At 39.4% G+C, this 22,068-nt stretch overlaps 1 protein-coding gene across 3 annotated transcripts in view; it reads right to left on the bottom strand.

The window, feature by feature from the left end:
• Positions 1 to 21,705, bottom strand: part of LOC134227303 (microtubule-associated serine/threonine-protein kinase 3) — a 67,227-nt gene extending 45,522 nt beyond the window's left edge. For 2 of the 3 annotated variants that reach the window (XM_062708687.1, XM_062708684.1), the window contains exon 1: positions 21,094 to 21,705. The gene's annotated coding sequence lies outside the window, so the exon portion shown is untranslated. Of the gene's footprint in view, positions 1 to 3,555; positions 3,884 to 21,093 lie in introns of those variants that run through there. The other variant, XM_062708685.1, reaches the window with a different exon arrangement.
• Positions 21,706 to 22,068: the final 363 nt, after the last annotated feature.

The following is a 22,068-nucleotide window of genomic DNA, read 5'->3' on the forward strand; positions in this document are numbered from 1 at the left end:
GAGGTTGTGTCATATTTTGCTTGAAATTAGAAAGTTTAATCCCTCACGATTTCATTAAAACAGAACAATCCAGCTTTTTAAAAATACGAAAATACATTACAAAATGGTGAATTTTTAGTCATTTGTGATTTTTCTGAAAATTACAGCTTTGTATTGCAAGATGAAGTGCAGTCCCATCACTGGAACGTACAACAAGCTACAATCCATCCATTCGTTATTTATTTTAATGGAAGTACGCAAATTGAACACTTAAGTTTTATTATAATTTCCGAAGATTTAAGACACGATTCAGTATCTGTAAACTTGTTCATTGAAAAAATGATTAACTTTTTACGCGTTGATAAGCATAAAGAAGTCAAAAAGATATATTTCATGTCTGATGGAGCAGCGTTGCAGTACAAAAATCGTAAGAATTTTCGAGCCTATGTCAATTTAAATCAATGTACGGAATTGATGCAGAATGACATTTTTTTGCTACATCACATGGCAAAGGTCCTTGTGATGCTATTGGAGGAACAATAAAGCGCATGGCCACAAGTGCAAGTTTAGCCAAAGAACGTGAGCATCCAATTAAAACTGCGAAAGAACTTTTTGATTGGGCAAATCGTAGAAAAGAAAAAGATTTAACCAAATTATCATTTTGTTTTACTACTACTGAAGAGTACGAAATAAAGGCTTCAGAGCTCAGCGAGCAATTTAATAACGCGAAAACGATCCAAGGAACCCAAAAATTTCACTGTTTCATTCCATTGTCGGAAAATAAAATTAAAGCAAAACTATACTCAAACTGTGCTGATAATAATTCAAAAGTGTTCGATATTTTAAAAAATTTGAATAAAAATAAATAAAAAATAAGTATTAATAAACTGTTTTCATGATATCATAACCCATACCAAAATTCAAACCCAAAACTCTTAGAGTTTCTATAACAACATTGTGTAACTGCCACATTTAATTTAATACTTAGGATAATATTAATTCATTTTTATTTATTTATACATATAATATTTATACATATAATATACATAATATCGATGAATACATAAATATGGAATATCATACAAACAACTTGTTTAACTCACGCAAGGCCCTTAACAATAAAATCAGCATCAAACTGCGATTCTTGGAAAAAAAAAATACACGGAAATTTTTTTGTTTACTATATGTGAAAATTGTGAAATGTTTGAAATGTCATAACTTTTTGTTTATTAGTTTACCATCACCAAATTTTTATGGTAGATAGCTAATATAATGGACCGTTTTCCTAAAAAATTACGTTCGAAAAAAGATAGGGTTTTGAGATATTTGAGTTTTTGTGACAAAAATGATATTTTTAAAGGCAAAAAAAATTGTTTTTTACTGTGCACATTTTCTTAAGAATCACCATTTAGTTGTCTAACTTTGCTGAAAAAATCATAACAATCGAACATTCCGTTTTTGCTGTGCAGCTTTTTAAATATTTTTGAACCATTTTCACATACACCCTTTTGAAAAGTTAGTCGTGACTCAATATGAAGATTTGATATCGAAAAATGACGATTTAGATGAAATTGAAAAACTGTGCAAAGTTTCAACTCAATAGAAAATCATGAATTAAAAATTTTCTTAAATTTTGATGCTGTTGCTTGGAATCGCTCAGTAGTGTCTATGGGGAGGTGCATCGAATGAACACAATGACGTTTGAGAGGTACGCTATTTACTAAAAATGTACATTCTTTCATACATCGAGTTCATTCAAAAGGAATTTCGGCACCGCTCAAACGGATCGACCAAACCGCTAGTCTTTCGGTTCCCCAAAACTAACATTAGGTATAAGATTTAAGAAATGAATTGTTAAACTTGATTTCGGCTCCGTAACGCTTCACGGCAATAGAGCCTCCAAAATAAACGAAAGATTAAAAAAAAGCCGCTCAAACGTCAAATAATGTACTTATGCACTTATGCTCAAGAAACTGCGGGTAAAACTGAAGCACGCGCGCTCGAACAAAAAAAACATCGCTAGCGGAACTCAGCACAAACGAGCCTGCATGAGCGTTTAAAGAGGCGTTAAAGAAAATTCGCACTCGACAAAAGCTTGAGCTTGATTGACTGCTCGTAGTTGCTACTCCAATGTCATAATGGATCAGCTGTTCTTGCACAGGGAACCAACAGGTGTTTGCTTGGGACTAGCACACATCTTCAATGTACAAGTACTGGTGATCTCATTTGTTAGGTCATACTGGCGCCTGCCACGTCAGAATGCAAGTCAATGTAGGGAAGGGGGAGGAAATGATGATGCAATCACTCGCCCACTGCAAGCTGAATATACTTCTGCACTTGCCACGAGTTCATGCGGAATTTGTTGGATTTTTTTTGGGTTAGGTTCGAGAGGCAGAGGTCCGTCTTGGTTAACGAGCTGCCAATGTGATGGATAGGAGAAAGCAACTGATGGAATTTCTAATTGGATGCAGGAAACGAGCTCTATAGTTCATTTCCAATTCTAGCACATTACTGTTAGAATACTCAAGTTGAAGGTATAGGAATAGTAATGGAAACGGTATAGAAGTCCGTTGCCAGTTCTAGCGATTGCTAGAACATGAGAAATATAGAGAAAGATACATAGTAGGATAATGGAACGGACCTGGGATTGAACCCACGACCTCCTACGTATGAGGCAGAAGCAGTAGCCACATGACTACCAAGCCCGCTAAAGAAAATTCGCACTCGACAAGAAAAGATAAACAGGCAAACTCCTTTATGTTTCGTGACGACCCAGCTGATGTTTGTTTAAGGCTCACCGTTTCCCAGCAAACATTTTTGATGTGCTTTTCAAGGCTCAAAACATCTCTCATCCCCGGCCCCAGTGAAATAATCGCCAAAACTCCAACCAGTGAATAACCACCTATTAGTAGATGGTAGTAGAACAATCCCAGTAATACCGTTGTTTTTATGTTGATCAGTCTCATTCTGGATTTCCTAGAATCTGTAGTCGGAAATCTAGTTTAAGAAATGCGAACCCAAAAAAAATGACAATTTTTTATACGATCTTTCCCATATTGCGAGAAACACTCCTAATACAGTGGATCATATTTTTTCAACATTATTCAAACAAACAGTTGAAAAGATAAAGAGCTCTCAGGCTTATGAGTTGCGTTTACTGTTACTAGGAGTTCAAAATCCGCCATGTCATGGTTTGTCAAATCATTGTTAAACGAACCATCACACGACACCAAATGCGTCAATATAATGTGCAAACCAATCATTTAGCTAAATAAATATAAATTAAATTGAATAAATATGTTTATCAATGCGAGTCGTGAAATCACACAGATTGCAAACGTCTGTAGTTCATATAATGTAGCGATTGCACTGGCAGGTAGCTGGATGAATGTAAACACAACCCCACCGTTTCTGTGCTGCTGGCTGGTCTATCATTTGTACAAACGCCTGTCACTGGATGTGTTAGTTATGTTGACAGACAGCCTCATTCTGGCAATTCGAGCCATCTGACTTGGGGCCAGCAGATGTAAAATTGTTGGCAAAAGTACCACAGAGATAATTCTTCCTCACACCTACCGTTTTCTATTTTTCTGCGATTGCTGCACCTGGGAGCACATTTTTCACATTTCATCACTTCGGCAGGTCCTGAACTGCTGCTACAGGGGGCATATGACGTACGACCCGTGCTATTTGCTGATCCGGTATTTATTTTAAACCGTGATTCACAAGTCCCAAAGTGTGATTAGTGACAATAACATACTCGGCAGGACACGCCACCACTCGATTTTTTCGCACATTAAAAACAAAAATGTAAAATTGACAACAAACAACAGCACAAGTCTATCGCAGAATGCACTGTGGCAGATCGCTTCAACTCGCAGTCTCGCTCGCGTGAAACAAGTCGAAAAACTGGTCGCATTTTAGGCACATTTTAGCATAAAGAGTGCTGCTATAGATGTAGCTTGGAGGATGCAATGAGTCATAGCTGGGTATGTGCTCTGGACAGTGGGTGAAACTACGATTGAGAGTTCGCGTTGTTGAGGTACGAAGGAAAATGGAAAATTGTTGAAAATGTAACTGAAAAGATATGAAGTCATCATAAAACTGATAGGAAGATTATTACCATTATTCACAACCATGTATTTTTATACTAAGGCAGGAGTTGTCTTGACCTCGCATTACATAATAGATGTCTCCATTCTTATCGATCCATACTTGTTCGTCAAAAATTGCTTATTCTATGGAGTGTCCGCAAGTCATCCTACGACTGATGGATTCACCACGCTTTTTGTACCCGTCGGATCACTAACGAGGAACATTTTCAACGGACTAATGTCCGACATTCTAACTACGTGCCCAGCCCATCAAAGTGATTCGATTTCTGCTGTTCCTCCTTAGTATTTTGACAAAACAGGATGTGTATTCAAATCTGAGAATTAAATTCTTTGACTTTTCAGACCACTCAATTAAACCAGGTCTCACTCTTAGCATGTTCATAATTGAAAATGGCTGCTAGGGTGAGCCTGGTCAACTGGAACGCTTGCTCGCTCGCCGCCTACTTATGCCGCGTGCATGTGTACTTGTTAAGAACGCTATCGTTGCTACACTTATCTCTGTACTAACAACCAGAGATGTATGTGCTGTCACAATTGATGCAACTGGTGGAACCCGCGTAAGGAAATACCTCTTTCGGTTTATTTCCATTCGGTTTATTTACCACATGATGAACCATTCCCTGCGGATGCTTTCAAACGAGTTGTCGTATATTGCACTTCAAAGGGCCTTCCCCTAATTGTGGGCAGTGATGCTAATGCTCATTACATCATTTGGGGTAGCAGAATCAGTCACGAATTGGCATGTGTCAGATGAGAAATTTATATCTGACAATCGCTACATCTACTATGATCATTTGAAGGTTACTTCGCCGACCTTGAGTTTTGGAAATCCTCGTTAAACCAACTGTGATCTTTATACAGAGTTGCCTTCTATCAAATTTCATGGATATCTACGTTCCATAGAAACTTCTACTGTCTAGGATGATGCAGTTGATACTACAACGTTGCACATCGTGGAAGCTTTCAAAGAAGCTTGCCCTTTGCGTTCTGTAAAAACCTCAAGAGGAACCCCGTGGTGGAATTCCAATTTTGCTAAGCTCAGGAAGCAGTGTAGATGGAGTTGTAACAGACGCCATTCAGCAGGGACGGATAATTTTAAGTTGGCTCGGAAATCTTACAAGAAAGCTCTACGATCTGCTGAGCGAGTCAGCTGGATAAACCTTTATGCAAATGTTTCCAATTTGAGTGAAGCCAGTCGATTGAATAAAATTCTTGCGAGATCCAAGGATTTCCAAGTTGGCGAAATTCGCAAGCCAAATGGCGACTACACTTCTTCTGATGAAGAATCGTTAGAGCACTTATTTGATACGCACTTCCCTGGATGTGTCGATAAACAATCATCAGATATTCCTGATGTCTTTTCATGTAGCTATGGGTCTTGGGCTCAAGCACGTAGAATCGTAACTACTGAATCGATTCAATGGGCACTTAACAGTTTTGCTCCCTGCAAATCTCCAGGGGATGATGGGATATATCCCGTTCTACTTCAGAGAATTTTTGAGCATATCAAACATGTTTTGAAAAAGCTTTTAGTATGCAGTTTTGCATATGGGTATATTCCCATATCCTGGTGGGATGTCACTGTAAAGTTTATCCCAAAAGGAGGACGTGCTTCGTATGAAAAAGCAAAGAGTTTTAGACCCATCAGTCTGACCTAATTTCTTCTGAAATGCTTAGAACGTATTATCGATCATCACATTCGTGATGACTGTTTGGCAAACACGCCTCTTCATGTTAATCAACATGCTTACCAATCTGGAAAGTCCACCGTGACTCTTCTACACAAGGTTGTGTACGATATCGAGAAAGCATTCGCTCAAAAGCAATCGTGCTTGGGTGCTTTCTTAGATATTGAAGGTGCTTTCGACAACGTGTCTTTCGATGCAATATTGGAAGCCGCACGTTATCATGGGCTACCTAATATTATTACCAAATGGATTCACCAGATGCTTAAAAACCGACATCTCTACTCGACATTACGTCAAGCATCGATTAGGAAATTAAGTGTCAGCGGATGCCCTCAAGGGGGAGTATTATCTCCACTTTTGTGGAATCTCGTTGCAGATACGCTATTGAGGTTACTCAATAATGGCGGTTTTCCTACCTATGGATTTGCCGACGACTATTTAACATTGATAGTGGGTTTGTGCATTACTACCTTATTCGACCTGATGCAAAATGCTCTTCTGGTAGTTGAAAGTTGGTGTCGCCAATATGGCCTTTCGGTCAATCCGAATAAAACATCTATTGTTCTTTTCACGGAAAAACGTAATCGTAATGGTATTCGTCCATTACATCTTTTTGGTTCTGAAATCAATGTTACTGATCAAGTAAAGTATGTGGGTCTAATTTTGGATTCAAAGCTTTCCTGGACTCCTAACATTGAGTTCAGAATCAAAAAGGCGTGTATGGCTTTCGGCCAATGCCGACGAACCTTTGGTAAAACTTGGGGTCTTGAACCCAAATATATCAAATGGATTTGCATAACAGTTGTACGACCAATTTTGGCTTATGGATGTCTTGTGTGGTGGCAAAAGGGGGAAGTGAGGACAATTCAGTCTAAATTAGGCCATCTTCAAAGGATGTGCCTAATGGCAATGACTGGTGCGTTCTCTTCAACTCCCACGGCTGCTCTCGAAGTTCTCTTCGACGTGGCTCCACTACACATACATCTCAAACAAGAAGCATTTTCTTGTACTTACCGACTATGGGTACTCGGTTTTATGGAAGAGAATCCTGTAAACCGCAGTTCTACACACACTTCGTTGTTACCGCTTATGGTTAATTGGGACAAAATTTTCCTTGCTCCAAGTGATCTCACACACGTTAGTAGTTTTTCTTATAGGACATTTTCAACACAATTCCCCTCGCGGGATGAATGGACATCTGGCTATTTGGAGAGAAGTATGTCGGACAGCCCTTCTTAGCCGTGTGGTAAGACTCGCGGCTACAAAGCAAGACCATGCTGAGGGTGGCTGGGTTCGATTCCCGGTGCCGGTCTAGGCTATTTTCGGATTGGAAATTGTCTCGACTTCCCTGGGCATAAAAGTATCATCGTGCTAGCCTCATGATATACGAATGCAAAAATGGTAACCTGGCTTAGAAACCTCGCAGTCAATAACTGTGGAAGTGCTTAATGAACACTAAGCTGCGAGGCGGCTCTGTCCCAGTGTGGGGATGTAATGCCAATAAGAAGAAGAATATGTCGGACAGCATTGTTTGTTACACTGACGGCTCCCTCCTCGAAGGTAGAGCAGGTGCAGGCGTCTATTCGCGTGAGCTGAGATTGGAACAGTCACACTCACTGGGTACACACTGCACTGTCTTTCAAGCGGAAATATTTGACATCATGTGTGGAGTGCAATCTGCAGCAACGCATTATGGGCAAAGTAATATACTTCTGTTCAGATAGCCAAGCAGCTATTAAAGCTCTCGCCTCGGCCAACTCAAGGTCGAAGTTAGTGATCGCATGTCGAACTCAAATTGAGGAACTGAATTCAGTTAATACTTTACACCTTATATGGGTACCTGGCCATTCTTCCATAGCTGGAAACGAATTGGCTGATGAGTTAGCTCGTAATGGAGCATCGCATGACTTTATTGGTCCTGAGCCTGCTATTCCAATATCCAAGTGTTGGGTGAAGCTTTTGATCAACTCTTGGGCTGTCACTCAGCACAAATGGCATTGGAGTAGTCTGGATTCATGTCATCAAACAAAATTGTACATCCGGGAGCCGGTAGTAGCAAACTATTTAGCTAATCTATCTAAACAGAATTGCAGTGTCTTAGTCAAGGCCTTGACAGGTCACTGTCGACTAAATTATCACATGGGAAATATTCAACGCGTTGAATCATCTGTTTGTGATAGTTGTGAATCCGATTATGGAACTTCTTATCCTCTAATATGCAACTGCCCAGTCTATGCACAATTGCGCTTCCAAATATTTGGTAAACACATACTTAGTGAAATTGACTTCAGAAACCTGAACCTTCAGAGTATTTTGTTGTTCATAACCCGTTGTGGTAAGGAGTTATAAGTTCTTGTACGCTTATCGCAGATAGCATTGGTTCGGCTATCTGCAGCGGACGCCTCCAAGGTAGTCAAGTTAGGGAGCGTCAAGGTGGGATTGTCGGTGTGCCCTGTGGGCATATACGAGCAACCCGAAGTTTGCTTCAAGTGCCGGGAACCGGGGTACAAGCAATGGGACTGCAAAGGCCCTGACAGAAGTAATCTCTGCCGACGCTGCGGATTGGAGGGACATAAGGCACAATGCTGCACGAACCCTCCCAATTGTTTGATTTGTTCCAGCAAAGCTGTGAACAGCAAGCACCCCATGGGGGGTTCGAAGTGCCCGGCGTATAAGCGTGCTGCAAAATCACAGTGCAGGTAACGCAGCTGGCTTGCTCGGCCACGCCCGAGTGTTTGGTGTGCGCAGGTTTAGAGGAAACGGCGGAAAACGTATTTTTCGTGTGCCCACGTTTTCGCGCAATGCGTGACCACATGCTTGCCACATGTGGTCTGGACACTACCCCGGACCACCTAGTTCGGAGGATGTGTAAAGATGAAGTTGGCTGGAACGCCGTTTTATCGGCTATCGCCCAAATCGTCTCGGAGCCACAGAAGGTGGCGCGTGGACTCAAGGATGGCTAGTTTAGGCGCAAATAAGAGGTGGTCCAAGGGTTCGGAGTCGGCTTCATGGGTCATACCGGTGGTCATGCCCTGTGGTCGAACTCGATCATTTTATCGAACAAGTGGCCGCGTGAAGAACAACATGGTGTCGTTGCTTTCGCGGCGTTGGTCAACCAGGCGTGTTCCGAGCCCGAGGACGGAAAGGGGTCCTCGTCAAAGCGAGTCACGATGTTCGATGCTGCAAGGACACGCAGCTAACTTCGAGGGTGCGTTATGCACTGGCCTCCCTTTGAAGCATTACTTTCTGGTTGTACCGAAGTAGACCTGTGCGCCGCCGCGCCACGCCGCCGCCGCCGACACTTATTGACGTACGCCGACGCCGGTCGAGGTGTCGGCGGCGCGCCATACGCCGGTTGGCTCCACGCCGCCGAATTTCGTATTTCACGCCGATGTTTGGCCAACACAAAAATTACATTATGCAGTGCGTTTGCATCTGCCGACCCAAGGCAACCTATCAAGCATTAATTAAATAGTAATTATACCTTTAGCAGATTTGTTTACTTTTATCCCTGTCACTTTAACCCGCTTTGGCGTGTTAAATATTAGGTCATCCAAAAACTTCTTGGCTACAGATCTACAAATGAATGAGCGTGGCGATTAACTTCTAATCTCATATGTAACTTCATGTGGAATAAACTCATTCTGGTCGCATTGGGTGGTTTATCATCTTTTTAAAGGTTGGAATGTTACATATCTTAATTGGTCCAGTGCTTACACACTCAGTTTTTATTTATACAGCTCGGCAAATTCCACACAGCCGTTAGCCCAGCAAAATAAAAACTGATATCCCGGCAAAAATAACGTTTGTTATCTGGTTTTCGGCAAATAATTTGCTGATTTTTAGCAATTTTTACAGAAATCTCGGCAAAAAACATGTTTGCTGGGGCTCGGCTGTACGAATCTCGGTAAAAGTTTAACAAATTGCTGAGATCCCGAAAAAAAATTAAGTGTGTACAAACGCGGCTACAAATCAACACCATAATGAATGTTGGATTTGGATTCCCAGTCTGATATGATTTTTTTTAGCTTTTCTTGGCATAGAGTATCATTGTGTTAGCCTCATGATATGCGAATGCAAAACTGGCTTCTGGAGCTGGAGCACGTGACTCAACAAATTGAACATTTCCTGCATTCTTCCTTGCAATTGCTAGATTTGTTTAAAAAAATTGGTTTCGATTTATTTGGATAAACAATTCCCAAAGAAATTTCTTGGTTTTCTTGAAATAATTTCCAGGAAGTCCTGAAGGTATATCTGAAGAAAATTGTTAGAGCCTTGTGGAATTTCTGAATTTATCTCCGTTGTAATTTCTGGAGTATTTTCTGAAGGAATCTCTGGAGAAAATCATGAAGGATACGATGAATGTCCAAAGAAATTGTTTAAGAAATTTAAGTATGTCAGTAATTCCTTTAGGAGGTCCTTTTAAAATTGGAAAGGAAATGGTGTTGGAAATTCCGAAGAAATTACTAGATTAATTTCCGAGGGAATGAAATGTCTTATGAAATACATGGAAAAATTCCAGTGTAATTGTTAAAATAATTTCCGAAGGAATTTTGTAGAAATTTTTAAATGTATGTTTGTATGTATGTGGTTATCCATCACCCTGGCTTGAGTCTTGCTCTGCATGCGGCTCCACCTAATAGTACAATCGAATTTAATTACCATTCTGCTTTCAATGCACTTCTGTGTGAAGGGCAAGAAACGGAGGGGGCGGACCCGTAACCAGAGACACTTCCACATCCCGCGGGATAGAGAGAATCTCATTTCAGCAATGTAATCCAACAGACTAATAAATAGATTCACAATCCTTTTTGATCTTTCCGAGGGATGGCTTCTTTGAAGAAGGGCACGACGAGTCCATTACAACTGTGGGGAAGTATACCCATCTACATGAATAGAAATTATTAAAAGTATTCCAAAAAGAATTTCTGAAGGAATTCTTTATGGAATGGTCAGTATGAATCTTATATGAATTTTTGAAGGAATTTCCAGAAGAATTCCTTAAGAAATTTCTTAAGGTCCTAAGAAGTTCCGAAGCAATTCCTAGGGGGAATTTAAAAGAAAACCCTGGTTTCATTTGTGGAGAGTTTTTAAAGGACTTCTTGACGAAATTCTTGATCGGATTGCTGACAGAGTTTTTGAAGGTATTTTAGAATGAGTTTCTTGATGACTTACCGAATTGATTCCTGAATATTTTTCCTAGAGGATTAGTTAAGGTATTTATGAAAAAAAATCTGTAGAAATTTTCGAAGAAACTCGTGCAGGAAATTCCCAAAGAATTCTTGAGAATATCCGAATATCTGCAATCTCGATATTTTGGGAGTTTTTCTTGGCATGTAGCCTTGATTCTAGAGCCAAAACTGAGTTTGTTTTACTACTGTCCGGACTTTCGAAGAAATTTCTGGAGAACTATAGGAATTTCTGTGTACATATCAATAGCTATTTGTTCGGAAAATCCATTAAACATTTCTTGGTAATTTACTTTCAGAATTCTTTCGGTTAGTTTTTTCATTCTTTATTATAGAGTTGATGTGATACTTTCGTGATACTTATATGACTGAAAAAGCCGATAATAGTCAAACAAAATTTATTATAGAGGTTTTCAGCCCTGGTTCACCTCTTTGAAATTCATTTAAAAATTCTGTTAGAAAATCTTTTCAGGTTCTCTTTCGGTTATTCCTTCAAGAATTGAGTCGGAAATTCATCCAGGAGGTAATTTTTTTTCAGAAATTCGTCCTGGAGTTCCTTAGGAAAATCCTTCAATAAACTATACAAAATTCATACAAGCATAATTTTGGAAAAGAATCTTATTTGGAGGAATTTATAAAGGAATTTTCGAAGAAATTTCCAGAGGTATTTGAACGTTAAACTTATTTTCAATTAAAAAAACACTTAAACAAAGGTTCAAAAAATTAAAGGAATTTACAAACAAAATTTTAGAAGATTTCCCAGAAGAATGTCTGAAGATATTCTCGAAAGAATTCTTAAAGGAATTTTGAAAGAAATTTTCGAAGTTCTACAGGAATTTCTGAAAGAGTTGCTAAAGGAATTTCCGGAGGAATGTTCGAAGGAATTCCTATAGGAAATTCAGAAAGAATTCCTGGAGAAAGTTCTAAAAATTCCAGAGGGAAAATTTCGAAAGAATACCAAAAATATCTTCGTAGAGTTTCCGAAGAAATTCTTTAAGGAATTATTGGAAGAATTTCTATTAGAAATTCCTAAAAGAAATTTTTGACGGAATTAAAAAAAAACAAAATCAAATTCCGAAGGTTTTCTCCTGAAGGGATTTCCGGATTTATTTATCAAACAGTGTCCGTAGGTATTCCGATGGAAATTCATGAAGGATTTTCCATGGGTATTTTCTAAAGAATTCTTAAAGGAATTTCCGAAGGAATTCTCAAAAAGTTTTCGAATGAATTTCCTAAGAAATTTCCAAAAGACTCCGTAAAGGAATTTCCAAAGCAATCCCTAAAGTAATTTCCAAGGAAATTCCTGAAGGAACTCTTGAAGAAATTTTGGAAAGTATTTCCGAAGCAATACCCAAATAAATTTTCAAAGGAATTCTTGGAGAAATTTCTGAAGGAATTCATAGGGTAATTCTAAATTAGTTCACCGAATTCCTTTTTCGAATTTTCTGAGGAATATCTTAAGGAATTTCCAAACGAATTTCTGGATTTATATCTGAAGTACATTATCTGGGAGTAGACGACTGAAGTTTAGCTATTAAGATTGATTTTTTTCGGCGATAGCGGTCTTAATAAGTAGCAAATACTTTGTAACGTCGGATGTAGGAGCAAAAAGTATTTGCTACTTATTAAGACTGCTATCGCCGAAAAAATTCAATCTTAATATCTGAAGTAATTTCCACTGAATTTATGTGCTGTGATGCGGCAATATCCTAGTGGAGGATGTAATGTAAACTTGAGCTATAGAGATATAAGGTATAGCTATTAGCATGTTCACCCTAGCTAGCAATTGTACAAAAACCTAAAATACAATAAAAGCATGATAGGCCTTGCTGCGTGATTTTTTTTTTCTCAGCTTAAAATCATTCACGCCGATTCACGCCGCCGCCGCCGCCGCCGAACATTGCTTACGGCGTGACGCCGCCGACGCCGCCGCCGCCGGTGTAAAAATGGCCTTACGCCGCCGCCGATCACAAATACTTCGGCGCACAGGTCTATACCGAAGGGCCGATGGGCTTGGCGGCAATGGAAACGGTTTAGCGGGTCGGGGATGCAGTCCTGTCTCCCTCATTGGAGGTGGCCCCTAACCCCGCACTTCCTGGACAACCCAGGATGTCTGTTGAGCAGATTTCCCCTCCATTGCTTAGGAAGAAAAAAAAAACACACACACACATACACACACACACACACACACACACATACACACAGACATCACCTCAATTCGTCGAGCTGAGTCGATCGGTATATAATATTATGGGTCTCCGGGCCTTCTATAAAAAGTTTGTTTTTGGAGCGATCATATAGCCTTTACGTATACTTAGTATACGAGAAAGACAAAAAGACACAATATAGCACAAACGATACCGACTCGATCGAATATTTACAACTATTCGAACAAAATAAAACCAACCGTAACAGGGTGTAAAATGAAAATTTCAAAATTGAGGACCGTCACGAAATCATGTAAGATTTGTAACATTAATAGGTCCTTTATCTTTCAATGGATTTTAAAGATTTATATATCAATCGATTCATAAACTCTCCACCAATTTGCCAGTACTATTGAAACTTTTGAGTATCATTGCTAGTCTATTGAAAATTTTAGTTCTTTCATGCATCATGCATCAAAGTTGGGTAATAGTGTCGGTAGAATAGTTCCATCTTTTCTATAATCCAAGTAAAAATAAGAATAAGACACACGACGGTGTTAACTTTGACAGATCCTACAGCACAGCATAGGAAGATCATTTTAAAATGCTTATAATAAATTCTAGCCAAAATGTAATTAAAATCTGATTGAAGTATGATACGGAAAAAGTTCCGAACTGTATGATAGATACATTTTTTGAAAATATTCAAAAAATTGAGATAAGCTTCCGAATATGTAATTCAGAAATTTTTCCGTATCGTACATCAATCAGATTTTAATTACATTTTGTCTAGAATTTATTATAAGCATTTTAAAATGATCTTCCTATGCTGTGCTGTAGGATCTGTCAAAGTTAACACCGTCGTGTGTCTTCTTCTTATTTTTACTTGGATTCGTCTATATAGAGCGGAATAATTGGTTCAGTGTACTATATTTGGTTTTACGTAGTTTACGTCAAGTGGTCGTGTCTTGTATACAGTCCCAACATTTTCCAGGAGAGGAAACGCCGCCTGGAAGAAGCGGAGTGCGAGGAGATGGCACAGCTGTGCCGTTCTCAAGAAACACGCAAGTTCTATCAGAAGCTCAACGCATCCCGCAAAGGCTTCGTGCCGCGAGCCGAAATGTGCCGGGATAATGATGGGAGCATCTTGACGGACGAACGTGTGGTGATCGAAAGGTGGAAGCAGCACTACGAGGAACATTTGAATGGCGCTGAGAGTACAGGCAGTGAAAGTCACGGCAGCGAAGGAGATGACTACATCAGTTCAGCGGACGATGGCAGCCAACCAGCCCCCACCTTGAAGGAAGTTATGGATACCATCCAATAGCTAAAGACCAATAAAGCAGCTGATAAGGATGGTATCGAAGCTAAGCTCATCTAGATGGGCCCGAAGAAGCTGGCCTCTTGCCTACACAAACTGATAGTCAGAATCTGAGAAACTGAACAGCTACCGGAGGAGTGGAAGGAAGAGATTATATGCCCCATCTACAAGAAAGGCGACAATCTGGAATGTGACAACTTTCGAGCGGTCACCATCCTTAATGCCGCCTACAAAGTGATATCCCGGATCATCTTCCGTCGTCTGTCACCATTAGTGAATGATTTCAAGGGAAGTTATCAATCCGACTTCGTTGACGGCCGTTCGACAACGGACCAAATCTTTACTTTACGGCAAATCCTTCAAAAATGACGTGAATACCAGATCCCAACGCACCATCTGTTCATTGATTTCAAGGCGGTAGACGACAGTATAGACCGCGTAGAGCTATGGAAAGTAAGTTATGGACGAGAACAGCTTCCCTGGGAAGTTTACCAGACTGATCAAAGCAACGGTGGATGCTGTGCAAAGTTGTGCAAATATTTAAAGCTCCAGTTCGTTCAAATCGCGACGGGTACTAAGACAATGTGATGGACTTTCGTGCCTGTTGCTCAACATTGCGCTAGAAGGTGTCATGCGGGGCCTTTAGTAATAGCCGGGGTACGATTTTCAACAGATCCAGTCAATTTATCTGTTTCGCGGATGACATGGACATTGTCGACCAAACATCTGCAAAGGTGGTAGAACTGTACACCCGCCTGAAACGTGAAGCAACAAAAGTTGGACTGGTGGTGAATGCGTCAAAGACAAAGTACATGCTTGTGGGCGACAGGGCCCGCTTGGGAAGCAGTGTTACGATAGACGGGGATAATTTCGAGGTGGTCGATGAATTCGTCTACCTTGGATCCTTGCTAACGGCTAACGGCTAACAATGTTAGTCGTTAAATACGAATGCGCTTCATCTGTGGAAATCGGGCCTACTACGGGCTCCAGAAGAAACTGCGGTCGAAAAAGATTCGCCACCGCACCAAATGTGTCATGTACAAGACGCTGATAAGACCGGTAGTCCTCTACGGACATGAAACATGGACAGTGCTCGAGGAGGACCTGCAAGCACTCGAAGTACCGATATGTTCCGTTTTTATCAACACGGTCCGTGAGTTTCAGTTGATAAAATCGGAACAGTGACAAAATCGGAATAATATACTTTGACGATTTTTTTTAGCTACAATTTTAGTAAAAATTATGTATTGCAGGGAAAATGTAAGAATTTCAGGTTCTAACATTTTTAACTGCTAAGAGACTGTGGACATGCTAGTGGGTGGCAAGGGTTAGTGAAAAGACATAAGAAATATATATTTATCATCAATGGTGACTAGTTGAGGTTCTTGCCAAGTAAGGGGTGCATCAAGGGAACGTCCATAACTTATGTTACGCAAAAAAAACATTTTTAATTTTCAATAATTTGATATGATCAAGGATGTTATCGATCATTTAGTAATTTGCGTTCGATCATTTAGTAGTTTGTCAACAACTAATTCCAGAAGCTGAATTTCAAAATGTGTTGTATGGTGGACTTCTAGTACGAAAGTTTTTCTGCAACTCTGCCTAATGGTTCGTTGTAAGCATTCAACTAATAACGGAGCTATAGCGCTAGTTGCAGTATCTTAAACTAAATGATTGGAATTTTTTTAGCATTTAGTTTAAGTTACTGATACTACAGCTATAGCTCCGTTACTAGTGGAATTCAAACAACGAACCATTAGGCAAAGTTGTAGAAAAACCTTCGCACTAGAAGTCCACCATACAACACATTTTGAAATTCAGCTTCTGGAATTAGTTGTTGACAAGCTACTAAATGATCGAACGCAAATTACTAAATGATCGATAACATCATTGGATATGATTAGTCACACTTCTAAAAACTCCCTTCCACTAAAAGCGTGAAATAATTTATGGATGATCCCTAATATCAGGTGGTATACGTTGATAACATAACAATAGGTTCGAAAATATCTGATCTCCTTAATCTTCGGGACGGATGGGTCATATATGCCCAGCCTATCAGATTGGCTGTGAAAAATCACAGAGGATAACTTGGTCCCCAGTTTCTTCAGCAAAAATATTCACCAAGATGTCGGCTACCCAGGAAAAATGTGGAAGGTCAAGTTTGACCTTACGCTAAAGACCTAGATATCGAAAACCTTGAAACATTTTGCTTCTGACAGCATCAGATGCATCTAAAATATTTGGATCCTATACCACATTGTTTAATAAATCTGAACACTCAATCAGGTTTAATCATCTTGATCGTTGAGACAGTGATCAATTTTCTGGAATACGAGATGCTCAAGGTTCTCCAAAACGTTCTCGATTTCAGCCCACGGTATCTACCAGATCAACCAAGGCTTATGCAATGTCTTCATCATTGGCATATACCCAATCCAGTTCAATATGCACATCCAATTTTTCGGTTCAGTTCAAAGTATCTGCTAGATCAATCATGACTTTTGCGATGTCCTCGTCGTCAGTATGTACCAATTCCAGTTCAAAAAGCATAATTTCCTAATTTTAATGAGCATAAGATGTCCAATGGGTCACGAGCTAGTCTTACCAGCATAGACGTAGGATTGCCAATCCGGAGATGGTGATTTAGATCCGGTCTGGTATAGGATGTTTTCGGGTGGGAAACATTTTAGATTCCCTGGGCATAGTGTTTCCTTTGTACTTGCCCCACAAGATACATACTCATGCAATGGCGGGCATAGAAAAGTTATCAATCAATGAGTGAGGAAATGCTAATGGTTCCAGTTGGAATGTAGAACCATAGAAAAAAAAGAAGAAGATGTTCAATGTCATCCAAAATGATCTTGAGTTAAGATCAAGATATACTAGATGCACAATAACTAAGGAGTCGAGTTTGTGTCGAGCAATTTGGCTGCGGAATTTTTTGTTGAGGCGTATAACGGACTTGGATGATTACATAAAACAATACGACTTCCAGGATGTTTTAGCCAACCGTAAAGGTCTGCAATGGCTAGTACAAGTGATGATTGAAGTCATATAAGCTAAATGGACTCACTGGGATATCATATCTAACATCATTTCAGAGGCGCCTCGTCCATACGTTCTACCTGTTCATGGAACAGGTAACCATTTTTAGTTCAAAAGTAGGAAACTTAATGTACTTACAATTAATTTCTTTAGCAATTAATTATTAGGGAAAATAATTATTCAGTGAAATTTTTTAAACAAAGTTTCACGTAATGTTTCCAATGATGGTTTACCGTGGAGGTACCATATTCTGCGCATTTAAGAAAATTTTGAAATAAAATCGTTGTTATCGAGGAACTATAATGATTTATGAATACCTTTATGTAGTAGTTGTGTAACTATAATCTACAAAAGACTATGAATCATTAAAATTTTGATTAAATTGACTAAGAACATATATTATTAATCGATTTGTGGATTGCCATGTGGTTCCTAATTCTGCGCACATATTTTGAAATGTTCCATATTCTGCGCACAATGTTCCTAATTCTGCGCACAAGAATAACAACTCAGTTTGGGTAATTTTTTGTCTCATGAAATGGTTTTGAACATTTATACAAATATTTCATTACTTTTGCACTTTTTTAGTACCATGTATGTTTTTTAAAGTCTATCTGACTACAACGTTTTATCGTTCTTGTACGCTAAGTATACGAAAAAACGTCTACTCCTATTATAAGACCTGGCAAATTAGACCCAAACCCAGTTGACTAAGCTGTGATGAATTGAGATGATGCCTGTGTGTGCGTGTATGTGTATGATGTATGTGCACAAAGGTCTTATTCATTTTTCAAGTCCATTATCCGATTGCTCGCCGTCCCACAAGTTGCTTTCGACGATCCATTTTTTTCCGTTAGATAACTTTCCAGATCGGTTATTGTGTTCATGCCAATGGTCAAGTCACTGTTTTGTTTTGTTTACTAAAGTTCGCCATTGATGAAAAGGCCATTTTTTATTCCGATCAAATCCGATATTTATATGGAATGGAAATAAATGTAATCCAACGCGAAAAATAAGACCAGTCTTACATAAATGCTAATTTTGCCCAAAGTGCTATTTTCTCAAATGTTGAAATGCCAATCCGACCTAGGAAATCTCCGACTGGGGAATTATGTCGATTTTTCAGGGAAAATTATTCGTGCTAGTCACGTGATATACACATGAGATAATATATCTAGAAGTTTAAAAAAAATGCTCAGTGGAGAGTGGAGGCCAAGTAGCAGATATCCCTTGTCTCTTTCCGGATAATCTATCTTCGCATTTTTTTTTCGCGTTTCTTGTTTTATTCCAGCATTTTGAAATATGTTTCCATGCCAAAACAGTTGCTACGTTCAATTTGGGTTGACAAGCCAGGCTTATTGTATTATGGTTCCAGTTGAAAATCGAATTTCGAACTCGCGAAAATAGATTTTATTCGCGTTTAACTTATAGCGCATCATTGCGCAACTGGTGCACATTGTTCGCAACCAGATGCGCTATACAGCGCACCAGATGCGCAATAATGAAACTTGCAACTAATAGGAGAAAAATTGATTGTCGTGAGTTCAAGAATTCGGTTTTGAGCTGCACACATAATACCTATGCATTCCGCGCGCACAATTAGGAACAGAAGGTAAATTTTGTGCCATATTCTGCGCAACATAAAACGGTTTCTATAAGATAGAGATTACACTCTGAAAGCCGAGTTTCATCATATTAAAGCAACAAATGATCTGCTTTTGAACTTCGCTTTAAAAAAAATGAGTCCAAATCTTTTTTTTGCTCAAATTTGAGAAAAATTTGGTTATGTGCGTTTTAGCGCTGCTGCTAATGGAGGCCATTTTTTGACATTTTCGATTTTACCGATTTTGTTTTTCTTCATATTCTCGTTATCAATGCTTATTTATTGCTTTATTATCTGCCCATGACAACAATAAATTCCCAACTTTTTGATAACATGTAAGTAAATATAATAATAACAGTAAAGACAATTTAAAAAAATGTTTTAGTGTCAAAGTGCGCAGAATTAGGAGCCGCGCAGAATAAGGCACGCTCACGGTATATATAACGAAACAAAATATTGCGTAGACAAATCAACTTAACGAACGACACATGATTGGTGTACAGTCGAATTGCAGCTAAATATGTGTTTCTGCTGGGATGTTTAGCGATACACAGGTACATCGTTCAGGACTTGGTTGATCAACTAGATCACATGTTCTGAACTTCAGGACGTTTTGAAGAACCGAAAAGGCCTGTAGAAGCTTGTAAAAATAATGAGTGAAATACTATCGGCTCAATAGACCTGCTGGGAGGTTCAACGATGCACGGATACATCGTTCAGGACTTGGTTGATATGGATTGCACATAACTGATATCATGTATTTCCTTCAAAAGATATTTTTTATAGAATAATCATAAAGCATTAATTGAAGAAGTTTGTTCAGTGTAGCCCCGCCAATGAATGTGTATTATGTGTGATAAGCATAATACAATGGATACACTTATTTCCAGGGAACTGGGAATTATAACCTCCCGACATCCTAGACCAGACAGAGAATCAAACTCGCCGTCTCCAGTTTGACAATCCTGCGCCTTTGCTCACAACTGGAGAGAACTGTATGAATAATTTTTATGTACCTAGTGTGTTAAGGAGAACTTGATCCAACGTTCTTCTGAATCCAAGTATTGAATCCAAAAGAGAAAGAAAAAGTCTCTCACTTATCATCTCTGTATCCATATTACGATATGTAGCATACCGCGAGAGACCTTATTCGCAAGCTGTCCTGATAAAGAACTGATTCGGGGGGCTATACTGTCCATAATCGCATATTTTCCCATATGAAATGAAACCCTGCTAAGATGGCACTGATTGGCGATCAAAGGCAGTATACCACATGATAAATTTCTTTTAAAAAGCTCGAAACGCGGGGAGCACTGGTTCTGATGATGCATTTCAACTTGTTCAAAACAGCTGTGCGGTCCCCAAACCACAATGACCAAAAACAAAGCGAGAATCATTACTTCTCTATGGGGGCTGTCTATTTGATTCTGTTTTTTCGCACTTGTAATACAAGTTCGATAAATTTCTTATCATGGCTTGTAATGACTCGGAACCGTTTTTGCCTTTCTTTTATCGTAGTTCGTTATCTATTGAGAGCAATTTCTGCAAACACTGCCTGTATTCCTATACATCAGTTTTTAAAACTGAATATACGTATTAACTCTAGTAAAATTTTATGATTGCTTTTTTGTTTATTTTAAATTTATAGCAAGAAAAGGGCAATATATTGTGTTGTGTTTAGTACAATGAACAAATTACAGATAGCTCCAGAATTAATAAAGGAGTAATATTGAAATCATTTTTGGTCCACTTATTTTACCCACTGTCCAGAAAACACGATCTCTCGCTTGCGTAAAAGCGACGACTGTAACCAACACACGACTGAGGCTTGGAAACCTTCGACGAGATAAAAAATAACACACACGCTCAACTAGCGAATTAGACAGATGCCTAGACTGAAAAATCCTCGGACTGACCTCCTCCGGAATCAAGGAAATGCTCATTGCACAGTGCATCGCATTTCGAGCGCATCGAACTAGAACCCTGAAATATGGACTCACCTCTAGAACGGGAGGATGTCCTCTTCTTGTTGAGGGGTGGAAAGATGACAGAATAAACAGAGCAGGCCCCCACTGGCAAACGGAAAATGTCACGGTCGATCCCTGCCGCGAGTGGGTCGATCCAACACCAGTGGCCAGACGTTTCCGCGAGCTTCAGCTACTGATCCAACGCGCTACAGGTGCACTTGAACTAATGAGACACTTCCTAGTTTTTTTTTGTCAAGTGGATTAGTATTTCGCCTTACTGATAGCTTCAGCTAAATCCATTTTTCACGATTACAAAAATTTGGATGACAGCTCCCCTCGCATATGAACGGAACTCTCTCTTTTGTTGTTGGGGAAAGATTGCAACTAAAATCGATTTATTCTTCGCCCTGTTTTACGCACTGAACCCGAGGCTTTCCCAGTGCAAATGAAAAACACTCACTTTGTTACCCTAGACGCACGATCGAATGCACTGAAATTTATGGTTTTGGGCACATTTTCACGGTTCCACGGGTAGAAATAGTCTCGTAACACGGTCAGCCATACTGATGTTGGCTTTTTCTGCAATATTTTGCTTGTCTTTCAACTATCGAATGCACTTTTTCATCGCTCTCCGTTTTTGCGATGTTGCTCTCGTCTTTGTGAAATGCGCAGGGCGACGCTAACAGAAGTTTGACAGCTGATGATGTCGCGGTGGTTGTCAATGTTCAAGCGCATAAGCATGGGCGGTACAGGAAAAAGATTATTTAGGGGCATTGTCGGTTTTAAAACGGGGTTTATTCCAAGTTTTGTCTGCGTTGAACATAATTGTGTTCTAAGACGCTCTTCATAGCATTTAGCATTTTTAGTCTGCTCATACAGCAGACTTTTCATTCCTCATAGGGAAAAAACCTAAATGGTCATCTATGGAATCGCTTTATACGCTTTTTGCGCTTTACACAATGCATTATGTATCTTTGATGCCTTGATAAGAGAATAGCCCCAAACACA

This window comes from Armigeres subalbatus, chromosome 3 (genome assembly GCF_024139115.2).
Source record: "Armigeres subalbatus isolate Guangzhou_Male chromosome 3, GZ_Asu_2, whole genome shotgun sequence".
Classification (NCBI taxonomy): Eukaryota; Metazoa; Arthropoda; class Insecta; order Diptera; family Culicidae; genus Armigeres; species Armigeres subalbatus.